Source organism: Falco biarmicus, chromosome 15 (assembly GCF_023638135.1).
Source record: "Falco biarmicus isolate bFalBia1 chromosome 15, bFalBia1.pri, whole genome shotgun sequence".
In the NCBI taxonomy this organism is placed as follows: domain Eukaryota; kingdom Metazoa; phylum Chordata; class Aves; order Falconiformes; family Falconidae; genus Falco; species Falco biarmicus.
In genome coordinates this window covers 18,409,615-18,437,187 of record NC_079302.1, presented here as the reverse complement: position 1 = coordinate 18,437,187, position 27,573 = coordinate 18,409,615, and the positions used below count along the sequence as shown (strand labels likewise).

The 27,573-nt window shown below is 40.7% G+C and overlaps 1 protein-coding gene across 6 annotated transcripts in view; it reads right to left on the bottom strand.

The window, feature by feature from the left end:
• The window catches only part of CHD9 (chromodomain helicase DNA binding protein 9), a 99,672-nt gene extending 83,379 nt beyond the window's left edge, over positions 1-16,293 (bottom strand). The window contains exons 1-4 of one of the 6 annotated variants that reach the window (XM_056360428.1): positions 16,056-16,292; positions 8,031-8,108; positions 6,231-6,319; positions 5,823-5,897 (exon numbers count right to left, since the gene is read on the bottom strand). The gene's annotated coding sequence lies outside the window, so the exon portion shown is untranslated. Of the gene's footprint in view, positions 1-5,822; positions 5,898-6,230; positions 6,320-8,030; positions 8,109-12,580; positions 13,568-14,482; positions 14,546-15,835; positions 15,962-16,055 lie in introns of those variants that run through there. The other 5 variants (XM_056360429.1, XM_056360424.1, XM_056360426.1 and 2 more) reach the window with 5 other exon arrangements.
• Positions 16,294-27,573: the final 11,280 nt, after the last annotated feature.

Here is a 27,573-nt window from a genome sequence, read left to right as displayed (position 1 = left end):
GAATCCAGGCAGATGATGTTTTAGGTTTTCGTAGCATTTCTAATAATCTCTCATCTTAGCACATTTCAACTCAAAAGATTTTTATTTTTTTTGCATTTGGGGGAGAGCTGTTTTAGCTAACAGAAGACAACCAAGTCAGATTAAGTACAAGGCAAGAATATCATAGATACAGAACAAATGATCTAATTAAAGAAACCCCTAACTGGGGCAAGATAGATGGAAATCATGGTAGCCACGTGAAAAATGTCATGTTCAATGCTACTGAAGACTCTGCTGTTAAAAACTCAAATTTTAAGCCTGTATCAATAAAAGTTTACATGTTGAGACCAAGTACAAATAGCTCAGCAGACTGCATGAAGCTCCTTGGTTATGCGGAGAGATATAACTATATTTCACTGTGATTTATAAGGATGGCTATTTAACTTGTGCTAACTTGATAAAACAGGGGAGGGGGAGAGAAAGATTTCTTCCATCTTTAGAGATACAGATACAATAGTATGTACCATTTTTTTTTCTATTTTTTTGTTAAGTTGGGCGGGTGTTGGTGTTTTGTTTTTACATACAGTGACATATGGGCCAGCTACTCTATGGTAATTAACTACCATACACAGTCTTGACTTTAACTACATAGTACCCTAGAACTGTTGAACAGGACTAAAACAGCCCCGCATAAAAAAAAAAAACCAAACATACCAGACAATCTCATAATGCTTAATTGAATGTGTATGGTAAAAAAAATGGGAAAAAAGCACGCATAACAGCTGGCACGACTGCAGTTGCAAAACTGTAGAACCGAGCTTGCCTCACAGAGATTTGCTTCTTTGCTCAAAGCCCAAGAAATACAAGGATACTGCTGCAGATAGCCTGGACACAACTCTCTTTCAAAGACACATTTTTTGACCAGAGAAGTACTTTTATCCCTAGCCTTTTTCTTCAGTGACTACAAAAATCCATCATGTTTTTTCAGCCCAAAGAAAAGCATAACGTGGAAATTCAAAGATATACGATTTGGAGAAACTAGCCTTTCACATGCAGTTATCTTCCAAATTTACTGAGCAATTCTCCTTTTTGTTTCTCTCTGCTATACTTGGATATGAAACCATTAGATGCTCAGCTTGCAAGTTGTAAAGACATATAAAATCAAGTTGTCATGCATTTCTGAACTTAACTGGAATACAAGTACTATGTTTCTGTTCCTTCCTTAAAAAAAACAAACCCAACCTCCTCACATGCAACTTAGTGAAACAAAAAAGTTCTGACATGAGAACTTTTCACGTGATCTCTGTAAGCAACTCTTCCTCATGTCCTTACTCCCTCTTATACAGAAAATGATAGCAGCTACAATTATGTTTTAGCACACTTTCATCCAGGCTTCTCCTTCCCCAAACAGCTCTGTGATACCAATTCAAACTTTGGACATGCTTCCTGCCAGCTGGCAGAAAAGCATTCAAGGGAAGAAACGTTTTGAAGACGTTCTTCTATTGGACTTCACAACTACAAGTCCAACAATGCAATCCCAGCCAGTGTTTTATAGTCCAGTTCCAAAATCCTTCTCATGGAAGATAAGCTCCTATTGGAGCTGCATTTTCATCAGAATGGGGAGACTAGTTTTGAATTCCTACTCAGTAAACCAAGCTACAATAAAAGAAGCAGAATGTGTCTTTAAAAAAAAAAAAAAAAGAAAAAAAGAGGGGGAGAGAGGAAAAAGAGCTCTTCCTTAAAGAGGAAAGATCTCTGTTTTGTGAAAACTAAGTATTTCACTGCAAGCAATCACTGTTACGGTAAGCAATTCCATTTTACAGCAATCTAAAGCTTGATTTCTCTTGGTAAATAGATTTTGACATCTTCATGCACTCTGACATTGAGAATTTGTGATGAAGTTACACTTCTTGTGAAAAATTAATACTTTGCATTTTTAAATTCTCTACTATTATTGTATACTGATTTAATATTAAACTTTACCCAGCCTAAAGTTAGCAAGATCATTCTACAAAATCAATGTCTAAGTACTGCTTGGACCAATTTTAATCAATGAAATGAACACCATAGCAAAGGTACAACCTGACAAGCAATTAGAAGGCTACAATAATTGTACTTGAATTTAAGACGTTACTGCCCCCTATCAGCTAGAACAGCTTCACCAACATTTACCAACTATAGGACACTTGGCAAATTTAGAATGTTCTGCAGTGGGTTTTGTTTTGTTTTCTAAATATAATGGAACCCAGAGGCATTCAGCAGTGTTTCCTACTAGTATTCAGTTTCTCCCTTTGTATTTTAAACTCTCAACTTTGTACCAATCAAGCTGATTTTATATAAAAAACTACCCAACAGTAACTACTACTGCCTAATGGCTACATAACAGAATCATGTATCAGACTCACTATTCTGAAAAAAAAGCCATTTCTTTAAAAAAATAATATGAAGTTTTCTAAAATTAATTACCAGGAAACATCAACAGTATCAGCCAAGTTAAGCTCAAACACATTTCAAGGTTTGTCATATTCAGATATGCTAAAACATCTAGAATTGAAACAGTAAATCTTTTCAGATTGCCAACTGTTTGTCTTGAACAAAGCACAGCATTTTCTTCAAGAAGTACTGAAGTTATTCTGCAAACATGCTTGAATCATAACAGAACATCTCCCAGCTCTTGGTTTGCCTGTTTGGTCACTATTCAATAAACTAAACACCTACACTTTCTTTAATCTACTAGTTCTTAACATTAAGAGACCTATTTTAAATTAAAGATTTAAACCAAATAATGTCGTATTCGATATGGTCTAAAAGTATCTTTTAAATTACAAACAGAATTTAAAGCAATGAACTACAGTTGTTCATCTTAATCTGCAAAATCAGCTGTCTCTTAGTACTACATTTTAATTTTTTTAAACTTTAAGATCTTTTTCAAATTAAACTTACCAAGTTCAAAACCACTTAGAAATGAAATTGGCTACACTCAGCACAGTTTGCTTCCTTTCCTCAAGTGTGTGTGCAACACACATGAATCAATACCAGAACCAGGTTAGGAAACTGAGGTTTCAAGTTAACATGGTTAATGCAACTCCTTGCAAGAGGGTAGAGTGGGGTGGGGAGCGAAGCTTTCTCCATGTCGGTTGTCCATCACAGTTTAGTAACAACCATATATTCTTGTGAGAAAGAAAGAAGAAAAAGAAACAGGCAGTGTGAAAGTCTGAAAGAGATGATCCCCTTTTATACTATGTTAGAGTGCAGTAGATCTGAGTTGTAAGAAGAAAAGATGTAGTTACAGACACAACCAAGAACAGAAATAAAGAGCATAGTACAAGAATTAAAGACCAGGACAAAAGGAATAGAAGATTTATTTTACAGAATACATCAAACAAGAATGAACAGATAAGAAACCAGAATGGAACAAAGACATGAAATTTTGCTTTTTTTTTTTTTTTAAAAAAAAAAAGTGGGAATACCAGTAAAAGACAAGATAATAAAACCCACTGATATATTTTATTTCATTAATTGCATTGTTGATTACTTTTGATGAAGTGACAACAGAAAACAAGCTACTCTAGTTATAAGCAAGTAAATCAGGTAAAGATTCAGCACATTACCATCATATCCACGCTTCTGTATTTTGACAGACTAAGTATCGGTGCTTCACAAGACTGATGCGTGACAGTTGCATAGATGAGAAGTCAGTGACTTTGATGGCCATTTTTCGCAAAAGAAGTCGAAACAATGGCTACTCAGACAAACAAATAGAAGCTATCTCAGAAAGTAGCGAGGGACAAGTCAGTAGACAGAAGGGATTAAAACTGAATGCATAAAAGCATGACATAGCAAAAATCCAGACTACAGGTGAAGGACATACAAGGGGTAAACACAGTTGTAACTAGGGAAGAGTTTGACATTATATGCATGCAAAGTGTTTAGGGTTTGTGGTTTGGTTGGGGTTTTTTGGGGTTGTGTGGGGTGTGTGGTGTTTCTGGTTTTTGTTTTGGTTTGGGTTTTTTTCAGGAAAGCAATGCCACCAGGAATAACAGACTTGCTTTCAAACAAGAAAATCATTCTATTTGCCAAGTTCTATGCAAGCATGACAGGTTTGTGGCTTTGTATGATCTGCCCATCTATTAGCAGATGGAACATTGTGTCAAAGAAGGTAGACAACACAGCATGCTAAAAAACATACTCAAAAACCTGATCACTTCCGCACAATATTTGGAAATGACAGAGACATTCCCTCCTCTATATTAAAAGACAATTCCACTATCGTTATTTATCAGATTTAATTATACTAAAGCTTTGGCTGAGTTCAAAAAGCTGCAGTAAATTAAATAATACAGAAGTTACTTCCCACCGATGTGCCAATATAAATGATATTCTATTAGAGATTTAAAGATCAATGTACATGTTAAATTTGAAATGCACAGAGGGACAGCACAATTTCCTCAAAATCCCAGAAACACAGATTAAAAAAAGAACATTTAGACATTTAGTAGAGATGAACTCTTCTATTTCCTGACAGAAATGAATAAGTAAGTCTTTGCACAAGAATGCCATGGTGTCTATAGCTAAATATGGATTGAAAAAGATGCATTTTCTCTGTATCACTGAAATTAGGAAAAAACGTGTTTGGGTAGCCTGTTTCATTAAATAATAAAAATACTCATATCCAATTATATATATATAAAATATACATTATTTTATTTTAAAATTACTTTTCACTGGTAGGCATTTATAATTATTTTTGAGTTATGAGCCATCACTTCACTAAAATCGTACACGCAACATACTGGTTTCATTTAGAATTCTATTCTGCTACAGAGTTTACAGACATCATAGTAAATACTCAAAAGATAACTCAAGTACTTTGCATTTTCATTTGAAGATTAGAAAAAGAAAGATTTGAAACTGATAGTCTTAAATTCTCAGGACTAGGTTCCAGTCCACAGCTACAGTTCCAGATCTGAGTAAGAGCACAGAACTGGAGCAAATGGGACTGTGTGTGTTTGTCGCCATAATTCATCGTAGTCTGTTCTCATACCTAGACTGGTTTTGCTTGCACCAAACACCTCATGTAACTGTTTCCGCTCTACTCCCCAGACATGCACAAGCTCCCTTCTACCACCTCTCCTGCTTTCTTGCAGGTAGCCTCTGGAAAATAAATGCTAAAGTTTTACAGAATCAAAAAATATTCAGTAACTATCAACTGTTACGGTCATTCATTAAAGTTCAAGTTGATCAACATGACAAATGACACGTCACTTGTAAAGAAAATCTATCTTCCAGTACAACTAAAGACAAATTTCAACCGTTCTCAATGATGTTTGCCTTCACTGTGAACGGGACAGCTTCCTTCACTGACAACAGCTTTGCTCAAGCTGAACAGAGCAAAAACACACCAAAGAGAAAGTATATCACAGAACTCCCTGGGTAAAGCAGCATGGTATCGGAAAGCCCCACAGTAGATGTTTGGGCTGCTTAATAGACTTAGGAAATCCATTTTAACATTCATTTTTAACTCCAGGTCAATTTATAAAGTCTCAGAATGGTATTTCAGCAATTAGTGCTTAGTATTTGGAGAAAACAAATTCTGCAATGCATGAAGCAATTTGAGCCATTTTATTTAGAGATCTAAAAAATTAAAAAAACCTAAGCATTTAGAAAAAACCCTGCATACCTAGTGAGATTTTTGCAATTGTTTTGTTTCTACTGTCTTGAAGTGGGGGTGTGTAATACCACAAATTTTCTTCAGATTAAACATAGTTAATCATAGATAAACATGAAAAAACCCACATTTTTTTAATTGTTCAAAATTCAGATCCATTCCTTTCATTGCTTACCAGGACAGAGTTTTTTTTCCCAAAACTTCAATTCGAAAAGATGTACAGCAAGATTCACAATTAAAGCCTGTAGAACTGTTGCATACATCAGAAAAGGAATCTCAAATCACATATGAATTTTTATATTATTTACTTATATATCACCAAGCTGTTTCTCTATCTGTAATACCAAGTTAGAATTATTTAGTTAGAGCACTGACACTTCAGACACATGAATTCCTAACTTTAATAATTAGCCTAGCTCAAAAGTAATGAGCTAGCACAGGCACCTAAAGAACCCCACACTTTTACAAAGTATCTGTTTAATCTGTAAGACAAAAAAATAAGTTGCTGAAATCTTCTAAATTAAAAACGTATCAGAAAATATTTGAAGAAAAGGCTCTAAGCAGAGATAAAAAATATTCTTACCCATGAATATAGAACACATCTCTTTAATGAAGAATTAAGCAGCTCAGAGATGGCCTTTAAATCCAGATGGATACCTCATCATCAGAGATCTGAAAATGAAACATGGTAAACAAGTCACACAAAAACCAACCTCAGAAGTATACGTTCAAACACAATACTCTATGAACTCAAAAATTTAACAGATAGCATAAAAACAAGGACACCAGGATACACAATCGGTAGTAGCCATGATTTCAGAAATGTCTGATAAATAGCTAAGCTCACTTTGTAGGACAACTGAAATACAACCCAGCCCTACAAACCTCTAAGGTTGAAGGGTAGAGTCTGTGCCAGAACACTAAAAGTTTTAGGGCAACTTTAAGACACTGTATGATGACAAGGAAAAAAAATAAAATTAAAAAAAAGGGTTCTGAGGTTAGGTTTTAAACCTGTCAATACAAAAAGCCCCGTACACATTATCTTTTAACAGCACTATGCCATTACATAGTGACAGATGTACTTGCCAACAGGCACTGACACTGCCTTTCTAGAATGACAGTTTTATCCTACTCCTTGCCTTGACACTAGGTAGAGGAGCTCAACTGCAAGAGGGTCTCAATCTTTCTGAAAGAGGCTTCAAAACATTACACAGTTTAAGGGAAAATGTGCAAGGGATGAAAGTAAAGATTTCCAGGGCCTGTGTGTAAAAGTCTCAAAGCAAACAAAAACACCCTCTAACATTAAAAGACAGAGAAAGTTTGCATATGAACCTACATTCTATACCAATGTGTTCCTCCATAAACAATAATACCCTTTCAAAAAAATAATAATTCCTTTCATGGCACAGAGCATCCTCCAATTCTCATAAATACACATTCCCCTCTCCCTAAGTACAGTTTATTGGTGACAAACTCTTGAACACCTTTGCAGGACTATTAATAAAGTTGAACCTTTAATCTTGATTAAAAGATAAGACAATATGTATTACTCCATTAAGAAGCAGATTTTACTTCTCCACACATATTTGAGACAATGTTTTAACATATGTGAAAGATATCAATTGCTTATAACAGCTATCAAAAGCCTGCAATGTTCCAGTAAAAAAATTTTATTTGGTACTAATTTAGCACAGAAAATACTCCACTTATCCTCCTTTTGTAATTCAGTAACTTCAAGATTTATTCCGAGGTTGCTAAACTGTCTCTGCATTAACAGAACACTTAAATAATGTGCAGAATTTTTTTCCTGAAATTTATAAACAATAAGCATGTACCCAAACCCATACTTAGGCAAAGGTTGCTAATACTTCCATCTGTGCCACCTATGTGAAGCGATACAAATTTGGTATCGGAAACACCAGAAAACATCCTCTAGTTGTTCTCTTTTTCTATACTAGAACTCTGACGAAGCAAATAGAGCTCTCATCATGCAAAAGTCCTCTTAGCATTTAAAAATTTGAATCAAGTTTGAAATTATTTAACTGTCAGGTTTTATGCAGCATTTTAACATGTTTCAATAGCTAAACATCTGTTAATTTAAAAGTTCTTTGTTGACTAAACAAAGTTATAGCATAAAGGTTTTACAATATATATGTTAACTGAATTGAGGCATTCAAAAATTATTTTTATTTGAAAAAAAGAAAAATTAGAAACTTGCAATTGGGTAACTTATCCTAGCTGTAAGAGTTCAGCAGTAAAATAAAAAACATAATTCACCTGTAACTACCTTACAGTACAAGTACTATTTTAAGTTCTTTAAGATCCTCCCTCAATTGGACTTTTCGTGAATCCTCGAAGTAAAGAGAAAAAATACGTTTCTTACTCTTTAGGACAGTGTCCACTTGCTTGAACAGCTTCCAATATGGAGACAATTGCGGAGTACTTAATAGTTTGAAAAATCCTATGTTGAAAAGAAGAAAAACACAAATGTAACTAAATATACATTCATCAGATCTACAATACATTATTCTAAATGTAAAATACAAGAAATACTTCAGACAGCAGAAGAATCACTGATTATACTAAGTGCCAAAGAGAAATCTACACAAAGGGAACTTAAAGCTTTCTTAAGCAGCAAAGTGGGACCTATCTCCACAGATTCTCAAATAAGCTGTACTGCATGTAAACTTTTAATTACATATACACACACACACATATAATATAGATGCATGTATATGTATCTGGTAATCGTGATATGGTAAAAAAGAAGTTCTGTAAAGTCATCTTCTTTGGAAGAGTCTTAACGCTTGCTTTTAAATCTCAAATTGGTAAAATTTACTGAAATACACTAAAGCTTACACTTTGTTAAATAGAACCAGTACCAAATTTGTTATAAGCGTGCATAAACACATACTAAGCTACCTTAGGAAGTTTTTCAAAACCTTATCTTCCACAGCCCCAACAATATAGTATCTTCATAAGATACTGAAAGAAAAATACACATTTCCCTAAGTGCACATCGATTTCCTTATGTTCTTGATGGAATCCTAAAGAATTACTATTACTAACAAAAAATTCTGAACAATAGTAATAGTTTTCATTTTGGACACTGAAACTCAGACTTTTATTCAATGCTAGCAGAACAAGAAATAAACTATTAATTCCAATAAGTTTAGAATAACCACTTTACCCCAATTTCTTTTTTTTAAAACATCATGTAAATTTAAAACTATGTTTTGTACAAAATCCTTGTGTACTTTCATGTCTCCAGTCCTTGCAGATACCTTGCATAAAATTTAACAGCACCAGTTTAAGAAGTTTTTAATTTCAACTACCTGCTTCATCTCTCTGCCAAAGGTTATTGCCCTTAAAGCACAGCCTGCAGAACACAACATGTAGGTGTGCATCAGCTGCTTCAGCATATAGTCTCCCAATTTAGTTTTAAGCCTTTCTCTTGTTTCTTTTAACAAGCCCATATAACTTGGCATCAAAACAGCTGAGGTGGATACATACATGCTATTTTGTCACTTCTATTTTGTAGGCCTTAATTGCAATAAAGGGACAATAACAACCGAGAGAACGAGAACATCCTAAATTGCTACAATTGGTTGTGTGCTAGAAAGGTACCAAAGTTTGGTTAATCTTCTTGAAAAGAATTAAGTTTATCCCCAAGTCAGTTTATTTTAATAAAAATAACTGTTAAGCAGTTCAGGGCTTTGGCCACAACACTACTGAAGGTTTATGAGCAGCTCGTTCTGCTCTTCAAACACCACTGCCTTTTGCTTCTCCAAAGCGTACCTGTGAAGACTTTCATAAATTTCAGGACTTCAGCAAGTTACTGCTTGTTTTTCTAAGACTGATAATTCCCCCATGTTCTTTTCTTCAGGTTTGAATATCACTAAAAACTTTTTTGTTTAAGAGATCTGCCCATAGATCTTAGCTTATCTGTACAAAATATGAATGCCTCTTTTTACCCTCTTTAATTGTCAAAAGGGTTAGAATAACATATTCATTGTAACTTATTTGTTATTTACAGCTTACTTCTGGTCACTAGGAAGACTGTTACACAAGCTTACTTATACATTATTTCTTTTCAAAAATCCTCTTGGTGCTGCTCAGATTTCTGATTTGAGTATTACAGGGTTTCTATAGTTTTGTCATAAGTTTCAGCATTGCACCTTAAATTACATCTACAACATACGTTTCTGAAATCTGGTATCTTTCCTGAGTAACTACGTTGGCATTTTAAGACCTAGAGAATCATTTGCATTGAAAACTAGAAAAGAAAAAAAAAAAAAAAAAAAAGTGCCTTCTCATTTTCACGTGGCCTAAACCAAGATTTCATTACAAAACATCAGAGACAAAAGACTTCACAGCATAGCCCTCTTTCAATTCACAATCACACAGTACACTAACTTCCAATAATTCTCATGTTCTAGCCTGATAAGGATCTTTGTGAACTGCTGCAAGTTAATAATCCAGAAATACAAACTAGAACAATGCACAGAATCACGTTTATTTTACAGATGCCTATGGATCACGATCTACAAGTACAGGCCAACAGTTGTGAAGACACTGACAGACAGAAGTCCCCTCTGTGAAAAAAGGAGCACAATTTCAAATCTTGACACAAGCGGATTAGGGTACCATGATAGTACTCTACTGAACAGCACAGATTCAGACTCCCCACTCCATTAGCCAGCATAAGGAGTTTCATCTGTAACTGAAGTCTATACCTCTCAGAGAGAGGCTGCATACATTTGTTCTGTTTAAAAAAACCCAACTATTTCCAAGGAGATTCGATATGAAAGTTTCTCAGAAAAGTTCCTCCCAAGCACATGTTAAGGAAGGGATGAGTTTGTGATTTGTTCACTATCCTCCTCTTAAATTAGGCAATCAACTGAACCTGGTAATAACTCAAGCAAAACAGTATTTTTCATCTTGTTTCATGGTTTCCAGCACACACAAGACATGCTCCTCAATTCACCCGCAACAGATAGAGACTCCAGGCAACTTCTACTGTAACATCAAGACTCTGCCACAGGAGTCTCACAAAGTGGACTTTTTTAAGAGACCTTCCCAGGGGAAGGGACAATACTCATCTGTCCCTCAAGGGAATCTATTAATTATTTCTTAAAACTTACCTAAAAATCTAGCTCCGAAGCTAAATTTTAGTTTAGCTTCTGAAAACCAGAAAAAACAAATACTTTCAAAAACTACATGCTGAAACCAGCAACATCATAGTATATGGAATCAGGCCCACTGTCACACCTAACACAATTTTTAATGTTGGCGGAAGCCACTAACTACAATGGCTTTATTACGTGGTAACGGAAAACAAAAATATATCCTACTTAATTCTCAGATTTCTTCTGACATATGGAATATCAGATGGGTAGATTTTCATGCCATTATACAGATGTAATCTTTCTGAAGCTTAAAACTTTCTTCATTAGGGAGTCAGGGATCAAATGTAATAATATAATTTCCTCTTCAAAAGCCATTTGCAGAATAGATTTTGGAGGAATTACTGAATTTTAGTGACCAGTTTAAGAGTGAACCAACCTTTTAATACTGTTCATGCAATACAAGAAAAAGCACCCAAGAATGCATTGCAGAAGGAAATAATTTGCTAACCAGAGTTACTACATTTTCTAATATGACTCAGTTAAAGAACACAGTCAAAATTACTATTTGTCTTCAAAAAAAGGATGGGAAGATTTTTCCATCTTCCTGCAAATGTTAGCTGTTGATTTAAAACTAGAACAAAAGCATGTATCTTGAAAAAAGAAAGATGCATGTACACTGGCAGCTTAAAGACAGCAATATTTGGTATCTCTTTGGTAACCTGTATGAATAAAGTTGAAGATCAACACTTCTGCTCACAGACAGATGTCATAACACACCAATATCTTTCTGCTGAGTTCTGAATATAAAAAAAAAAAATTGTTCCCTTATAACTTGTTTCTTGCACCTTGGTAAGTGAATATAATGTAAAGCAGCACTGAAAAGTGGAGCTGTGTTCCAAGGTGCTGCCAAAAGCAGCCACTTAGTTGATCACTAAAGCTCGTTCCATCTGAATATTACTATAGATACGTTTTGATAGTACTACCGAGATGCCAAAGTTTCTGAAGTCAAGCTACAGCTTCAAGAACCACACTGCTAAAAAACGTTTGACTTTGAGTTGGTCTTCTGCAAGTTTTCAACACTGTTACTCAAAACCACGGTGATTGTAAAGCACATTATACTTTCCTCATGTCACAGTTTAGAAAAAAAATACTGCTTAAAAAAAGATTTCTCCTCCCTGCACTACTGAAAATAACAAAGTCACATGTTCAGCCTGTGTGACTTTTGGCCAGCTCGCTCTCACATTTATGAATTGGCCAGATGGACAAAATATGAGAATCCTGCTATTCCTTCAGCCAAAGCATGAGCTGCAAACTCTTTCCAGTGGCTGTTGTATCAGCAAAAGGATGACTCCTTAGCATCATAGTTTCTTTTGCGGAAGGCGTAAGAGGATACTTTATTAACAGCCTAAAATATTTCCAATAATCCTAACTATCAATTCTTGAACGTTTGACTAAATAAACAGATGGTTTCTCCATTACCCATTTATTTGCGCACAGTTACCCGGAATTCCTGAAGCACCGTTTCTAACTACAGGAAGAGCACTAGAAAACAGAATGAAAGCGCACAACATGAGCCCAAGAAAGTGTGAGATTTCTAAGTGTTCATTAAGCTCACAGCTCTACAGTTTGATAGAGCAGAGACCGTTAATAGGACAAATACAGCTAAGTCAGTGGAAGAATATAAAGCATCCACAAAGCCAGTTTGGTTAGAAAAGAGGCTGAGTGCTAAGGGCTACCCGATTTCAGTTAAACACAGAAAAATATTTCAACTGGATGATTTATGAACATAAGAACCAAACATTACCGAGAATTTATTTCATATATAGTGGTGGCAAGAAGTAGAATACTGCAATCCAGTGATGAATAGGATCATGCTATTTGACTCCACCAGATTCAACTTATCCTAAATTGTATGAAAAGTATCAAAGACAGCCAAAGATGCAGTGTTTGGACACTTATTTCTACAAGACTGATATCAAAGAATAAAATGCACTGTAAGGAACTGGATCCATAAAACATATAACTGTCCAGCTTACCTGTACTTTTGAAGTGTTTGAAGGATACATATACTCTAATTATAAGAAAAATTTGTACTGTAAAATTGTAACACACTAAAAAAATAATATCTTTCAACTATTTCTGTAAAACAAGTAAGAACAAAAGTGCATCTATTTACTTCATGGGCTGTACAAACAAGGTAATTTTAAAGCAGCATGTCAATGTTTTTGTTTTAAGCTGCCTGCATCACTAACTTGTCTCTCACTGAAAGAAACCAATGAACAATGCTTGTTTTAGGGCCTCTATAGTCTCTTGGTAGTGGTTCATCTTTTAGATAACATCACTAAAAATACTTTTTAAAAACCACACAGTGCTTTCATCAACATTTCTCCATGACTGAGGTCCTGGACTAATTTTCAAGAGCATTTAGCACCAGCAGCTCATGTGAAATGAGTAGGTGCTGAGAATCCTCAAAATTCTTGAAAAATTGTAAGACTTAAAATTCCAGTTCTTTTTACAGTAAAAACGACAGCTTTACTCAGAGTGAAGTTAATACATCTTCATCATGAAGAGCAGCATAAATTCTTATAAACAGAACTACTTGGTTAAACACAAACAAGTAAGTTCGCACAAAGCAAACCAGCGCAGAAGTACTGTATCTACTTACGTGCCCGCCCTTATCATCTTATATACGCTAAGTAAATTGGTGTAGCTTACATAGCAATGGGGAAGAAAAAGAGAAAGCTACTTTGTATTTACTTTAAGGTTAGAGAGTTCACAATGGGCAGCAATCACAGAGTTCTTGGTATCTGAAGTTCACATCCTACCTTACTTCCCACTAACTTCTCTGTGCACCCTTGATTTATATGTAGAGCCTGGCACATGGATCCCAAGACTGGTTAACTTCAAGAACACGTATGTTAACTTTTGCTCTTTGGTTTACAACAACTGGGCACTGAAGCCATTGGCTCTTTGGAAGCCTCATCTGCCAGATACAGAAACAATGAAAGTCATCATGCTATAGTTGGGGGTGTGCAAAAACTTTGTGAGCTGGCAAAACTAAAAGATACTACATTGCTACTCTTTCTTTAACAACAAATAAAGTATAAGATAGGAAGAGTTATTCATTTTAAAGTATTTACCTTGCGAAAGGAACTAGTGAAATGTTGATCTATGCACCAATAAATTAAAACTCAAGAGCCAGGCTAAAAATCCAGATCTTGCCCAAAGATGACCAAATGTTAATATTTTGCCTTGAAGACTAAACCTATTTCTATATTTGCATACAAATGATTACATGTAAAACAAGGTGAAATAACTGTTCTACCTCACACCTGCCAAATGGGAACTTGATGGTGTCAAATGACACAGGTTTAAAGAACAGATGCAGAGAGCTCTTAGGACTGAGGGCCTAGTTTTCCTGAGAGGAGGTTTACTTGTTATGGCTGCTTCTTACAAAGTCTCAAAAAAGACACAAGAGGAGAACTAGAAACCTTAGCCTTTCACAGATTGTTATTTTGTCCTCCATGAGCACCCATTATAACACTGACGGGTTCAGATCTCTTCTACGTGAGGGAGGGAGGCTGAGTTGTATTTTCTCACCCTGCTGAAGTTAAACAACATTCATCAACCGGAGGAAGTTTTTAGTTGCTAAAGATTCAAGGTGCTTACAACACAAAGACAGTGAGGAGCACAAACTGTTTCTTACGGATGGAAAGCGTACGCATCGACCTCGATGTCAAAGCTATACAGCCAAAGAGAGGATTCGGACTCTCTCCACCTGGTTTTTATTCCTGTTCACAAAAATGTGCGTGTGAGGAGGGAATGAAGAGGTGTTAACATTTCACCGCTTCACACCTCAGTAGGAAATAGCTTAATTTCTCCACCTCACCAGAATAAAGACGCATGCCACCACTCCACCCAGCACTACACGCAAACAGCACAGAGCTAGCCTCAAAACCCTCCCCTGGCCATCCCTGAAGGAAGCCAGCTTGCGGCCCCTACCTGGAAAATGCCAGCCCATAAACTCCAGCCTCACACTTTTGTGGCCAAGTCCAACCTCCACCAATGGAACCCGCAGCCACATGCCACCGGTTCTCCTCACCCCAGCCATGCTCCGGCGCAGAGGGCCGGCAGGCGGCATGCCCATCTCCATCTCTCCCATCTCCACCCCTCCCTTCCAGCTCCTCTCCCCAGCTCCCACGTTTTCTGCTGTCGTGGATCCAAGCCAGCGGGCTGCCAAACTCAGCTCCCACCGCTTTGCTCGCCCTGGCAAATTACTGTGTTTCCTCCCTCTGCCCACCTCTGTTACCCTGCGTAGTGAGAAACCAGGTCTGACATTAATGCTTTTCTGCCTGGGAGGGAGCCACACTCCCCCCACCCCCACACAGCCCCCTTCCCAGAGCAGAATATCCGGGGGGGCTGGGGGTATTCCCACCCTACCCCCCTCCAGCCACCCCTCTCTCTCGCTGAGGGCTGAGGAACCTCTGACCTCCGCCTCCCCACAGCCCCTTCCCTCGGCCCTGCCATCTTCTTACCTGAGCGAGACCGGGGGTAGGTCACGCCGCCCCTCCGGGTGGGCCCGATCCCTCCCCTCCAAACTTTGCCCCCACCCGCCGCCCGCGGGGCAGGGGGGCCGGGGTCCGCATCCCCGGGCACCGCCGCCCGCCCCGCCGCCTCCACCCTGCCCCGCTCCACCCCCGCCGCCCCCGGGAGCGGCTCGTCGGGCCGCCACCCCCCCCTTCTCCTCCCACCACCGTCGGCGAGCTGCGAGGGACCGGCGAGCAGCCCCGCGCCCGCCGGCCCCGCCGCCGCCGCTGTCGGCGAGGGGCGGAAGCGGGTCGCGGCGGCGCGGCGGGCAGAGCCCGGGCGGCCGGCGGAGCCCAGGCGGCGGGGCAGAGCCCGGGCGGCGAGCAGGCCGCGCCGCGCCGGCCCCCGGCGGCGGGGCGGGAGGGGGGGGAGCGGCTGACGGGGCGCCGGGGCCAGCCGGTGTCTCCGACACCTGGAGCGCGGCCTGCACCGGAGGTGGCGAGGAGCAGCCCGTCCCTTCGCACGTACTCACCGCCGGGTTCGCCATTACGCGGCGGCGGCCGCCCGGCAGGAGGCACACGCGCGGGGAAGCAGAGAGGAGATGCCCCGCGCCTGACAGCTCCCCGCCGGGGCGGCCTTGGGCAGACGCGGCGGCTCAGAGGCGGCGGCGACGGCTTCCCCTCCCCCCCCCCGGGGATTCCCCCCGCCCCCCCCCGGCGTGCAGGGAGCCGCTGGCCGAGAGCGGCACTTACCGGGTGGCAGGGTGGCTGGCGCAGGCCGGGAGAGGCGGGCGGGCGGCGGCGGAGCGGGCGAGGGCGGCGCGGCGTGACTCGCTCTCCTCCCCCCGCCGCCCACTGCGCAGGCAGGGCGGGAGGGGCGCCCGGGCTGTGGGCGAAGTTTCACTCGCTCCGCGCCGCGACCCCACCGGCCCCAGCGAACCCGCGGGGACGGGCCGGGGGGCGCATTTGCATATTTGTCACCCCCGCGCTGATTGGCCGCCCGCGCGGGGGCCGCCGCGCGCTGACACGGCGCCTCGGGAAGGGGGGGGGGAGCGGGGTGTGAGCGGCGGCGGCGGCGCGGGGCGGGGCGGGGCGGGGGGGCGGCGGCGGCGCGGGGCCGGCGGGGCCCGGGAGCGGGGGGAGCGGAGGAGGAGGAGTGAGGCCGCGGGCAGGGGAAGGGGTGTGCGCGGGGAGGAGTGTGCGCGGGGGGCGGAGAGGGAAAACGGGAGCGTGCGAATTTCCTTCCCGAGACACCTTCGGCTCACGCCGCAGCCCCCGCGGGAGGGGGCACCCCGAGCGGGGCGGGGGCAGCCGCCGCGGAGCCGATAAAATGGTGCGTGCGCGGCGGCGGGCCGAGCCCATCCAATATGGCCCCCTTCGCCGGCAGAAGCCAATCCCGGCCGCCTTTACTCCGCAGGCCCCGGCAGAGGCCGGGCCCGGGAGGGTGGGCAGGCCCCGCAGATGAGCGACGGCCGGCCGGCGGGGCAGACCGGGGCGAGGTGCCCGCGGAACTCCGGCGCGGCCCCGCGGGGCGCTCAGGCAGCCGCTGCCGGCGGTTTCCTCACGGCGGGCGGCCCAGCGCCCGAGGGAGCGCCGAGCCCGCCTGGCCGCCGGCGCTGCAGCCGCGGCGTTACCTCACGGGAGCGGGGCTCCCGCGGCGGCCAGCGCGCAGACCGGCCCTCGCTGCGTTAAAATACTCGTGCTCGTGGGGCACCACCGCCGGCTGGCCGAGCCCCCTCCCTGGGGAGAGCGTGCGCCACCGGGGTTCCGCTGTGTGTGACCTACGGGTGGCACCACCGGCTTCTGCGGCGGATGCCGGGTGCTCCCGGCGGGGAGAGCGGGAGGATCCTCGCCTCGGGGAGGGACGCGGGGGTGGGCGCCCCGCAGGGCCAGCGCCGCCTCGGGCGCGCCCTGCCAGCCTCCTGCGGCTGGGTCGCTCCAACGTGCTGACCGGGCACACGCGTTCCTACAAAGGCTTTACTGTCCCATTATATATATATATATATTTTTTTTTTCAACCATACAAAGCAAGAGTGCGTTAAAAGGTAAGTTTTGTTTTCAAGATCAAAATGTAGCAGTTCACAAAGCACTTCTACATTGGTATTAAAGAATCTTGAAGGGCAGAGTTGTTAGCGCACACGTTTCCCCGTGGCAGGAGACGATACGAAAAAGCTGGAGGAGTGAGTTTCAAGTTTCTAGCGTGGTTGGAAGGAGCATCACTCAAGCATTTGTTTAACCTACAGTGGCATGTAAACAGGAGAAAAAAAAGCTGTTTAGGTGAGCCCTTACATAACTGGCTGCATTGACCGAAGGAGCAAGTAAAGAATTTGAGGAATACAAGAGAATTCCTCCTTACCTACACTTGGATGTTGTGCCTGGGAGGACTGTATGCACAGTAGTTGGGAAGAATCTCACCCTAAGGCTTCCTTCTGTAGCCTGCTAGCAGGGAACTGGGGATATACTTATTGTTCTCTCCAACCTGTTGCTTCTGTATTTAGAATATCTTTCAAGAGAAGAGTTTGTCATTATACCCAGTATCAGGCTTCTTGTGTGTCTTACATGCTTAATTATATATTTTAATACATTAATTGATTCCAGGGCTTCCAAACAGCTCAGCTGGGCTTCCGTAGATGCAAGTGGAAGGTAGGTTCTTAGCGTTCGTTCAGAAGACAAGCCTTTAAGCAAGCTACTCAAAGGTTCTAGCTTTACAGCACCTTTGCCGTTCTCCCTAACTCTCAATTTCTTCATGGCTAAAACTTTAATCTTGTTGTCAGGCTGTTCAGAAAAGTTACTGTTAACAGTTACACTGAAGTTTCTGTTACTTTCTTCTTTTAGCCAGCCCCATAGATTTTCCTTCTTTTTAATTTCCCTTTCTCTCACTAACAATTGAGAACAACTTCAAAAAATGAACATGCCTGATTCATGTCTCCGTTCTTCTAACTTTCACAGAAAAAGGAGCAAGTACTTTGTGAAAAAAAGGCAGCCTTCACCCTTTCATTAGAATTAGCCAGGCAATTGTAGTACTTCCTTAATAAAGCTATCAACACTATTGTAACATTGTGAAGGGCTCTCAGCTGTAGATAGTGTGAATGGTAATGTCATAAGTTGAGAGCACAGGCTTAGAATCATAAATCACATGAATGACTGAAAATAGGATCATGCGACTGGTTATTCGGTTGCTCAAAAGGACATTGAATCTCATGAACACTTAATGTCTGGATGGGTCCTCTCAGAATTTAGAAAACAAAACAAACCAGGTTTCTTAAATGTACAGAATGAAATATTGATTTTTGTTTTGGGCTTCATTTTCTTAAATGTGCCGGTACCTCAGCAGTTTTGGAGATAGCTTTTGCACAGTGTTAAACTTCTATCAAAACTTCTGCCACTTTATATCATCACCCTGAAAGCCTACTATTGTTTCAAACAATCGTAATTTTACTGGGTTTAAACTTCTGCCACTTTATATCACCACCCTGAAATTCTACTATTATTTCAAACAATAGTGCTTTTAGCAGGCTTTATACGTGTTATGAGAGCTTCGTTTTCTCAGCGCCACTGCTTAACAATATAATTACATTGCCTTGATCCATCATAGCTTACAGATGACTCTTCTAAAATGTTGGGTTTGGTAAGAGTGGAAGAATACTTTGTCCCTCCTTTATTTTCCAGAAGTGTTTTTCTTCAGATATCCCACGTATGACGGAGTTAGGATATGTGCATTTTTTGTGTTCTGGACTCTCACAGAACTACAGCAACTTATTCAGACTTAGGATTTACCACGTGCGTGCCTTGTAGCGCATTGTAATCTATAGAGGGAGAAGTCCTGTGGTGTACTCAGAACAAGGGCACTCATCCTTTTTTCTGTGAGTGTGGGATAAAGTTTTCTAAGAAAGAATAACAGAGGAAGTCAGTTGCTGCACTTACCTGGTTTCCTGTACTCTGGTTGTCTGTGGAAGTTGCTGCAGGGGTGTTGAGGTCAGGGCTGCAAATATAGGTTGGAAAAGACCTTTAAGGTCATCGAGTCCAACCATTGACCTAGCACAGCCAGGTCCACCACTAAACCACGTCCCTAAGTGCCACATCTACACATCTTTTAAATGCCTCTGGGGATGGTGACTCAGCCACTTCCCTGGCCAGCCTGTTCCAGTGCTTGACAACCCTTTCAGTGAAGAAGTTTTTCCAAATACCCAATATAAACCTCCCCTGGCACAACTTGAAGCCATTCCCTCTTGTCCTATGGCTTAGTTACGTGGGAGAAGAGACTGACACCCACCTCCCTACGACCTCCTTTCAGGTACTTGTAGAGAGCGGTAAAGTTCACATGCGACTGATTCAGCTGCTGAGATTCCACTGTTGCCAAGTGACTGCTTTGATCCTTCTCAGTAGCTGCTCTGTGTGACGGGAAAGGAAAGAGCAGCTGTCTGCACAGATTGCTGCTATTAGAGCAACTCTTTATATGTCTTTGTAGACAGGCTCTAAAAGCCTAGTAGGAATGTGTGATGCAGGTGAGGACTTGTAGTGCCATGCAAACCGAGCCCTTGCTGAGGTGTTTTGGCTGTTTGGTGCATTGCCTCTGCAACCTGCAGCATGAATAGGGAACAAAATGCTTTCTCTAGATGGCTTTTGGAGCCATTAACGAGTCTGCAAGGGGAGGGTAAGATCTCGTCCTTTTTTTTCCCCTCTGATTATATTCAAGTCATGGGTTCCCATACAGGTCAGACTGGGGAGCTCTGCTCGTTTCGCCGTGCTGTTGGCTAGCAGTTCGTAGGTCTCTTTGATCTGGATATATACTGGAACTCCCTCAAGGAGCAGCTATGCTGTGCACCTGCAGATGTGAAACGCTGCAGATGCAAAGTAAGTACAAGGAAGCAGATGGTTTCTCTCATGGCCTTGCAGAGACAGATGCAAACCAGGGTATGGTTATAAATCTGTTTAGATTAGGACAAAATTTACTTCTTTTGAGCCTATGTGTGGGAGCAATGGCATCCCGGTGTATGGATCAGAAAGAGAAGCTGGGATTCTGTATATAAACCTTTCATATTGTGATAAACCACGACAAATAAAAATCTGATTGCTAATTTAATGTGCGAGTAATCTCCTTTGTAAGTTGGAAGTCTCTTGGCAGCTAGAATATTTTACTCACAGGATGGTATGTCCTAAAAATTTACCTGGCAGCTGGATACCGCTGATTTAAATTGAGTAAACCTGCAGTTAGGGTATCAAAATGCTGATTTCTAAACCGGCTTCCACTGTTGGTTCCTCAAACACCTGCATCTGTAGTTTGATTGTCTGCCACAAGGAGAGCCACAAGAACCCCTGCTAATTGATCAAATCATGATAGCACTAAAATGAAGTCTGCCGTGAAACAGGCAGTGAGAAAGGAGAACATACTCAATCTGAGCTTCCTGGAAAAGTATTCTTGTACTAAATCATGTTTTCTTTAAGAAATTTAGAAAGCGTATTTTCTAGGGGATTGCTGGTAATAAGCAATTTTAGGTTTTGGCAAAGGTTTGCTGCGTTGTCTTTTGAGACATCAAGTTCATGTCTTGATAGACTGAGGCCAGTTTGTGAATCTGGGTGCTAAGACTGCAGATTTGTGAACTGAGGTTTAAAGTCTGGCGTGTAAAAATCACATTCAAAGAAAAAAGGTGATACAGGACCTCTTCTAGGCACATGTGTTAGGAAGAAAGTAGCCCTTTAAGACCAGAATTAGGGCCTTCGGTGACCAGGTGGAGCACACAGCTGAAGGTCATCAGACTCTCTTTTGGGCTACATAAGAAAACCCTGAAGCGTTGTTGCAGATTTTTTGTACGGTGGTTGAATGTGGAGGAGTTCTTAAGAAAGAAGGGGAAGTAACAGAAGTAGAAATAGTAGGTAAGAGGTTTTATTAAAGTAGAAACATGTTGGAGATTTTAGGCTGTTTCTAGGGGAAGCCTGGAAGTGGCTTGAGTGATCTGGTAATAGGTTGAGTAATTTTGAATTGTGTTAGTAAGAAAGATGCTGAATGTGAATACGGTAGTTTGGATTTTTCAAAAATGTGTCTTTCCTGGTTTTATCTTTAATTTTCTGTTGTTTGTTCTGTAGAAACTGAATGGATATGTTATTGCTTCATTTTTGAACATAGAGCTTAGAGTGAGTGTAGTATTCTCTTTGAACTTTTGTGTTGCTAAATACTTTTTACTAGGTTTCATTTACTGTAGGACTAACTATCTGTGTTTATTGTCCCTGGGCTGGCTTCAAAGGTAGCTGGAGATGGGAACTGCTTGAATTTAGGAAATTTCTAGAATATCCTTGAGTAAGGACTAAGTAGTTCTTATGAGGAGGAGAAAGGAGAGGGGTAGTATTTAAGGGAGTTGAAGTAAACTGTATTTTTTTTATGATTATTTTTTTTTTTAATGAGAAGACCTTTTCTGTAGGTGTCTGGCTCCTGACTGTAAGATGGTGACAGGTCTCTTCCTAGAACTGAATTCTCTTCTTTGCTGTGGTTTTCCTTTGCTTTTCTCTTTGATAGTGGAACGTTCAAAGAGCTATTTTTAGGTGTTGTGAGACAAGACTGTCTACTGGAAGGGATATTTGAGTAGTTACAGCCACAGGGTTTTCTTTCAAAAAAACGGATGAGGGTTAGTGGCAACTTCTACTCCCTGGTGAAGGCTTTTGATGCTTTTAGTCATGTGAAAGTGGTAAGGGTATACTATCAGAAAATCAGATAAGTGTTAAAGATTCAAAGTCTCTGGTGAAAGTATGGTAAGGAGTGGGAAGAAGGGGCAGTATCATTGTGGAGCTTTATCTGATTCTGAATACGAGATAGGGAAACACTTCAGGCAAATCAGAAAGGAGGTTTAGAAACTCTTCAGGTCATTTGTAAAAAATGTGACAGTAAGTTACTAGTTTGTCAGCTGCTGTATTCTGGGACTGTAGTAGGGAAGGAACTCTGCTGAAGGAAAACCAAAGTTGCAGTCAAGAACAGTTGCACTATAGCTAGGGTTACTAATCATAATCAATAGGCTCATTAGGTTACTAATCATAATCCATGTGGGACTTGCCTGCGTAGCTCTACTAAACTTCTTAGGGTTTTAGCTTCAGGATGGTTTTCAGTCCAAAACTAAAGCCGGACAGTATTCCGGCCCCTTGAACTTGTCAGAAAGCACAGTAACTCATGTGTGCTGGTATGATCGATGCACTGGGTTCTCCTAGGCACCTCTGGAAATACTGCTTTAGGTAATATGGACATTCATATTAGTATGCACAGCATCATCAATTGTGAGCAGCGTGTGAAGTAAATCCCTTAAATGTTAAATTTTAATGCATTACTTTGGTGTGGAATGCTGTTTGTTTCCTGACTTTATACGAAGTGTACTGCCACAAAAGAGGCAACAAACTGTTAATTATCTTATGCTTTACTCTTATTGCCCATTTACTCTTTATGTAATAATAAGCTGTTGAAATAAACCCTGGAAATTGACTTGTTACTTGCAGCGCAGCGTGCATGTATTGCCTTGTGAGAGCCCTGCCATCACAGATAGGTGTCTGGAGGGTTTGGGTTTGATACCCTAGTTTTACGTGAGGCATTCATTTATCTGATGTGGCCTGGTAAAGCAGACCGTGACTGGGCAGTATGAACGGGTGCTCGAAACCAGCAATACAAGACTACACTGCTGATTACAAAGTGTAGAAAGCTTCTGCTGCCCTCGTGTGGTCTTTCTATAGATACGTTTTTGCTCTGAAGGTGCTAGAACATTAATTTTCATTTAAAACTGATTTTTTTTTTTTTTTTTTTAGCTTCCAGTAAAGATGCCCTTGCTCTGGTCAGTAAGAGCTAATGTCACAGGATATGGAGTGTTTTTCTATGTGAAATCTCTAGCTTTGTGGATGACAGGAGAGCAGAGGATGTCACTCACCTCAACTTTTGCAAAGCTTTTCGCAGCACCTCCTGCAGTATTCATGTGTCCAAGTTAGGACTTCATATTCTGAATGGGTGGATAATAAGATGACTGGAAAACTGGATGACAGGGCCTGGAGGGTCTTGAATACTCTGTACAAATGCCAGTAACAGATAGAATACCACACTGGTCTGTATTGAGGCTAGCGCTGTTTAGCATCTTTATCATTTGCTCAGAGGAGTTTGCAGGTGAGATGAAAATGGGGGAGGACCAGTTGAAAAGACTACCATTGCAGGCAGGCTGGAAGACTGGCAGGAACCTGCTTTCCCGAAGCTTGTTTTCTAATACCAGATCTCTAGACTGTCTTCAGAAATCTCCTGTGCTATCTTGAACATGTTCAGGGATTTGTTTTGTAAATCTAAACAATGTAATGTGCCAAACCAACTAGCCAGCTTTTTGTCTGACAAGAAACGTGGATTAGTATTGGTTGCTTTACAAAGCTTGTAATGAAGCTGTAAAGCAGTGATTCAATCTCTTGTCAGTCTTGGCATAAGTAAGTAAACCTCAAATTTGCACTGAGGTAATAGCCAAGCAATCATGAACCTGAAAATGAGGATGTGTTCATTATGATTCTGTATTGTCAACTTGCAGTATAACTCAACTGCTTTTAGACCAATTTAAAAAAATCATGTTAATTTTTTTGGTGTCAGTCATGCATAGCATTTCTGAAGGGAACCCTCCTCCCCTTGCTTTTATCTTGGTAAGTGTAGAAGCAAGATCTGCAGTTCAAGACCTATGTAAAATAGATTTGGTACTGCGTGAACTTCATCAGTACCATATAGCTTGTGCAGATTGTTGCCTTGTGAGTTCCTATGGTATGAGTAACTGCTGATGTTACTGCCTTCTGTAAACTTTGTACTTAAGCACTTAAAATATATGCGCTGCAGTAATCAACCCCGATCATCTGCTCTAGGCCAGAAATCTTGCTGGTCTGTGTGGTACGCCTTCAGAGTGACTGTGTGTGACTGCGGTGCCTGCCATACAATTTTCAGTAGGGTTCTGATTGTAAAATCTCTAAGCCAAAGAAGTTCTACATCTATGTGCCCTGAAGTATCTTTGAGGTAAACCGCGTGGGATTCAGCAGTCATTTGGCTAAAGTGGTTTATGCAACCCCTAGTAAAGCTGGAGTATTGTGAAAGCCACGCAAGCTGCTGCCGTTCTGCACATCTACAGCACTGGAACTGCCCGGGAGGGAGCTGCTGGCGGAACAGATGTGGCTGCCTGCCAGTGGGCTTGGGAAGTCATAGGAGAGAGGTTTTGTTTCATCGGGGGTTTGCAGCAATTTGGACCCGTGTGCCTAAATTCAGTTGAAATAATTCTTTGGATCTGGGCCTAAACAAATGAAGTTCCTTTGGACCTTGACTCTCTGGGCTGAAGTCAAATATTTAACATCTGCTTACAAGTGATTAGTTAATGTGCTAAGATGAACTTTCAGAGACATTAGTTCTGGTTTGGCATTTCTTGTGTTGAGCTTCATTTCTGTGAAACTTCTTTACAGTTGTGAAGTGCAGCTTAGCCTACAGGTGATTGTTTCTGTTCAATGGTTGACTATAGCTGCATATGGTAAACCAGATCTGTGTGAGGGAAATGAGAGAAATTTCAGACTTTTAGCTAAATATTTGTTGGCAGATATCACACCGTTACTTTTAAGAAAGTTAGGTCTAACATGTACCTCCTAGGCAGCAGAATCAATTGTACAGCACTGTTTCTGGTGCCATAAAACTTAATAAACTTTCAGATATTGGTAACTGATCTTGTATTTTTTAATGTTGTGGAATACAAAAATTGACCTTGGGTTCTCAGAGATTTAAACTGCTGACTTCTAGGTAAACTTCTAACTGTAGTTCACTACACATGACATCTTAAATATTTGTTCTATCCAACTAGCCATGCATTACCTGTACAGACTTTTATCACAGTCTTCCAACTGTTCCCCATAGACATGTAGGAATTAGGACTGCATTTTGGCTGTACTGCGTTTGATTCTTCAACTGCCTTACTGCTTTTACCCTCTCTAATACAGATCCTTTTCCTCCTTTTTTTTTTTAATTTCTACCAATAGTTACCTTTACCTCCTTGTCAGTCTAGTTATTTAATGCTTAAATTGTAGGTAGGCATGTTTTGAGTGTGTGTGTGCCCGCATGCATATGGATTTGTGGTTTTTTTCAGTAGCACTTCATAAAAAAGGATTGTGACTCATGCTAATGACTCCAAGAAACTGGTTTTTGGTTTCTCCTATTTAGAAGTTAGTAATAAAAAAATTAGTCCATTTTCCTTTTTACGAAGTTCAGTGGAATTTAAATATTCTTTTTTCTTTTAATATGAACATCTTTATCAGTTTCAGGACAGTTAGCTGGAGGAGGTGTGTGTGTATGTATGTAAAATAATTTTCTAACAAGTGCCACACTCCTGCTTAAGAAAAGGCAGTTTGTTGTGCAAATGCTGGCCAACCCTCACAATATCAACGCTAAAACTACTTCGGCAAAAATGAGATTTGACTGCTCACAAGAGGGCACTGCGACTTTACTTGTGCACACCTTACTGTGAGCCAGGAGATCTAGCAACAGAAAGGCAAATAATCTTGTCAGTCTCCAACATAATTAGTTTTGAAACCAAGCTCTTACCAGTCAAGACTGCCAGCTCTTTTTTTTTTTTTTAAACAAACAAATTAAATTATTGACAGTAACGCAGAAATTTGAGTCAAGAGCTTTGAAATGGGTCCTTTTGTCGGCTTCAGGGTTACAGTACTGTAGCTGGTGATGACTGAGTAAGGCAAGCTACATCAAGAAATCTGTGATCTCATGTAAAAAAAAATAAAAGGAAAGACTGTCTGACCATAATGAACTAATTTATTTACTTATCAAAGCCTTAAGTGTCATGAGACAGCTCAGTAGGCAAGTCATCGTAAGAGGAGTATTCACTTAGTAAAGATTAATTATAGCCTCCAGCATATCAAGTTTATTATGTCCAATAAGTATGGCAAACAGCTGGAGGAACATGTTTGTCTTTACACTTGATAGCATTCTCTTGCTTCAAAGTCTGACTCCTGAAAGAATAATTAGTTGTTGTGGGTGAATTGTTCCTAATTCTGCAAACTGTTTTTTTGGTATGTATTTAATTTTGTGCTTTCAGTAAAAAAAAATTGGGAACGATACTGAAGTTGTCAGTATATAACTTCTAAAATAGTGCCTGAACTCTAAAGCACAGTGCTATTTTTGTATTGATAACTTCTAATTCACACATTTTTTTTAAACTTTTGATGTAGAATGCTTTTTCTCAGTGGAAATATGAAAGACTAGCAACCCACAAATGGTTGGACTTTTAGGGTCTACCTGCTGAAGAAATTATTTACAACAAGGTGGTTTTACTTTTTGTCATAACAGCTCTTTCAGTTCTGAAATTACTTCCCATTGAATGACATAGAAACTCCTGAACTCTTAAGTTACGAAACAGCATATATCACTGAATAGACTAGGCAGGTTTGGAACCAAACTGTATGAATAGCTAAAGGGGTCGTAAAACTCTACTGAGGAAAATCTGTATTCTATAGTTTCATTGTATGCTTTTGAAAAGCATATATACTGTAGGGTTATGACCTGTGTTGGAGGGAGATGACTCGTAAAAGCTATAGAGACATCCAAACACACACCGAGAAAAAAAGGTTACTGACGAAGTGAATAAGAAATAGCGTAAGGTGCTTCAGTAGCAGAGTAAGGAAAGCTTCTGATAGCAAAATGAATTTAGGATTTCATAAGCAGGATTTAGCTCAAGAGTTTAAATGTGCTGTTTATGCAGTGCTCTGAAGGTAATGTCAAAATAGAAGATAATATTTGGTTTAAACAATAAGAATTTCATATTGGTAAGAGGTAGGGACAACTGTTTTGTGTTTTGGAAGTTAAGCAAACTGAGCTGTCAAGACGGACTTTTTGATGCAGTTTTGAAATAGGGGGAGAGCAATTTTTCTTAAATCAGAATGTCTAGATAAATAATGCATCAAGAACAAACCTCACCCAGGCACCCAGTGACTGTTATTTGTTTGTTTTAATGTTGTCTAACTGCTGTCCATGGCACATGAGTGTGACTTAATAAATTTGATATGCTCCTATGTGGCAGGGATAAATTGCAGCTGTGCATTGCAGTACACTTGCAAATCTGAGTGGTGGCACTGCTGTGATCCAACTTGAACATACTAACCAGTCTGAAGACCTTACTCCGTAACTTACTCCTTATGAAGAGCTACTAAGTCATGATTAACAGTCGGTTGTCTGAGGACTGGAATCTTAATTCCAGCTAATGAGCCTAATTTCACATGCTCTAGATCCGGCAGTTCT